Below are 3,299 nucleotides of genomic sequence, written 5' to 3' on the forward strand. Positions count from 1 at the left end.
AAACCTAACCAAGACCCTAAACCTAATCAAGACCCTAAACCTAACCAAGACCCTAAATCTAACCAAGACCCTAAACCTAACCCAGACCCTAAATCTAACCAAGACCCTAAACCTAACCAAGACCCTAAACCTAACCAAGACCCTAAACCTAACCAAGACCCTAAACCTAGCTCGAAGCGGGCGACAAACGGAGTGTTGATCGCATCACCCGGGGAGAGGAGAAGGCCACAGCCTCTGCGACAGGTGACTCACGTGCCAGTCACTACCGCGCGACAGGTGACTCACGTGCCAGTCACTACCGCGCGACAGGTGACTCACGTGCCAGTCACTACCGCATGAACAAACAAATCCATCAGCATAAAGACAAAATTGTAAGCAGCCAGTACAAAAGGTACTGTACACGTACCGCCCAGGATTAGTGAACAACACCACACCGACATGGAACACCAAAATGCTCAAAATTAAATAAATAAATAAAACATTATGAAATAAGGAAATTTTTCATTTTTGTATTCTTTTACTTGATAATTGTGTTTTTCATGAGGGTACTAACTAACTTATGACTTGCTGGGTCCACGGTCATGAAGGATGGTAGAGCTGCATGAACTTCGTTCAGCTCAGTAACTTTAGCAGATCAAACGTTCTCAGAAGATACAGGTGTCGTGACAAAAAGTGATGGGCTGCCAAAAATCGATCGGCGCCGCGGGAGCGCGCACGGGAGCGCGCACGGGAGGATTCACTGTTTCGGTTCTGTGAATTGAACAAGCTTAACATGTAAAAACGAGTATTTGTTTGCTCTGGATTATGAATTATATCTAAATTATTAGCTCTCAATTATGTCTGTGAGTGAGCAGGTATTCAAAAAACGAATAGGTGTGAAGGATCAGCCGGTGGGCGTGACCGTCCAACCCACTGACGTTGATTGACAGCTGAAGTCATTCTGCTGAAAAGTGACATTATGAAATAAATAAGCCATCATGGAAAACACAAATATGAAATAAAAGAATTAAAAAAATGTAATTATGAGCTTAAATACTTATTACATATTGCTTTGTTTAATTATTTAATTTTGAGCATTTTGATGTTCCATACGCTGAGCAGTAGCTGCCAAAATAAAATCAGTTACCCACCAAGTCCAGACCGGCCAACTTCAAAATAAAACAGGCAATCTTTCTTTCTTTGATGTGGTTTATTGGCAGTTAGCAATCAATGAAATTGGTGCATTACCTCAACCGACTGGTAAGGGGTGTGGACCAGAACGTCACTCAAGGATTACATTCTATTAAATAACTGTGTGAATTTACAACAATGAAATATCATTTGATAACTTTTACTTTTAGAGTTATTTCTAAGCAATTCAATTAAATCTAGTTTTATTTTAATTCTATTTAAATTTTGAATCAGCTGTTGTCTTTCTTCCTCATAAGTTTGGCAGTTTAACATTAGATGTTAGTGTATTGTCTCATCAACTCCACGGTTCTCACATTTACCAGTGCAGTGTTTCCCTAAAATAAAAAGAGTGCTGTTTAACCCATGCCCAAATCTGAGACGAGAAATGATCCTCTCTCCTCCTCGTCCTCCCTGTACTTCTCATTCCTCCAGTTTTCTTTTGGGTTTTATAGAACCAGCGTCATTTCTTTTCTTCCTCCCATATCTTTTGCCATTTATCCTTCATTTTCTGTTTTATTAAATGTTTTATTTCTGTTAACTAAAATTAACTACTAAATTCATGGCTGAGTTTCTAGTGGTTTAGTTTGCAGCGTGCCATTTCACTCCCTGCGAATGAGCTGGTATCCATAAAACGTTAACCATTAGAGCCATCATATTTATTCTGTATAATGTTTGTTGAATTTCTAATAAAATATCTGGCCTGCTTTCTGAATGCCCAACAATTTTCAGTCAGGTCATCTGGACAGTTTCTTTCTTTTTCTTTTTTTTTTTTTTTGGTGCTGAAACGTTTCACCTTCCATCCAGAAGGCTTCATCAGTCAAGGAAACACACAACACAAAACTGATTCTCCCCCCAACAGCTTACTCTAAAGTGGAACAAACCAGTTATGTTGGTGCTAAGACGGTGTCTTTGGCACGCCCCCTTCTTCGGTGCCGGCCCTGTCCCTCGTCGACAATCATGTCAAACTGGTTCAAAACCAACAAAGTCCATGCGCAATAATCCAGGTAAAAAATCCAATAACTTCGTATTGTTGGATTGTATACCTGGATTATTGAGCATGGACTTTGTTGCTTTCTGAAAGGTTCTCTTGCCTCTCTCCCAACAGCTTAATCCAAAGTGGGGAAAAAAAAAAACAGTTATGTTGGTGCTAAGATGGTCCCTGGGGCACACTCTCTTTTCCAGTGCCCGCCCTCTCCCTCGTTGACAGTCATGTCACACTGGTTCAAAACACCAAAGTCTATGCTCTGTAATCCAGGTATAAAATGCAACAGTTTTCAGTCAGGTCATCTGGACAATTTCTTTTTTTGTGCGGAGAAGTTTCGCTCTCCATCCAGAAGGCTTCATCATTGACTGAAAATTGTTGGATTTTACACCTTGATTATTGAGCATGGACTTTGGTGGATAATATTGGTTGTTTTCATTTGCTCCACTTTAATGGCCTTCTTCCAAACGTCACATACCCCAAAAGTCACTCTATGCCATATGTGTCAAACTCAAGGCCCGAGGGCCAGATGTGGCCCTCGTTGACATCTTATCTGGCCTCCAAGATGATATGTGAAATGTAAAATACTTGTATCTCTAGATTTTTTTCAGTAATCTTTGATTATGATGTTGAAACCACAACAGAAAGCATCAAATGAGACCAATCAAACTCTTGTTGAGGAACCTGAGACCAAGAAAAGATGTTGGGCATCTGATTTGAGTTAATGTCGTTTCTGAAATTGGCCCTTAGTTTGAAAAAAGTTTTAATTTTGCCCCCCTTTGTACGTGAGTAGGACACCCCTGCTGCTGTCCCCCACAATTACAACACTTATCTTGAGCATTGTCACCACACTCCTCATATCTATGATCACCCCCACATCTTGGACACCTTTGCCGCGCCTTACACACTGTTGTTATATGAGAGTCAGAGATTCTTTATTGTCATTCGCACCCCATGTGGTACATGTGGTGGAGAGAAATTATGTTCACAGGGTCCCAGTCACATCCAACAATAAAATGTAAAAGAAAAACAGTAATAACATCTAAGATATGAACTAAGAAAATATATATATACATATACATACATACATACATACATACATATACATATATATATATATATATATATATATATATATATATATATA

This window comes from Nematolebias whitei, chromosome 12, assembly GCF_014905685.2.
Source record: "Nematolebias whitei isolate Nwh7 chromosome 12, NemWhi1, whole genome shotgun sequence".
NCBI classification, from domain to species: Eukaryota; Metazoa; Chordata; class Actinopteri; order Cyprinodontiformes; family Rivulidae; genus Nematolebias; species Nematolebias whitei.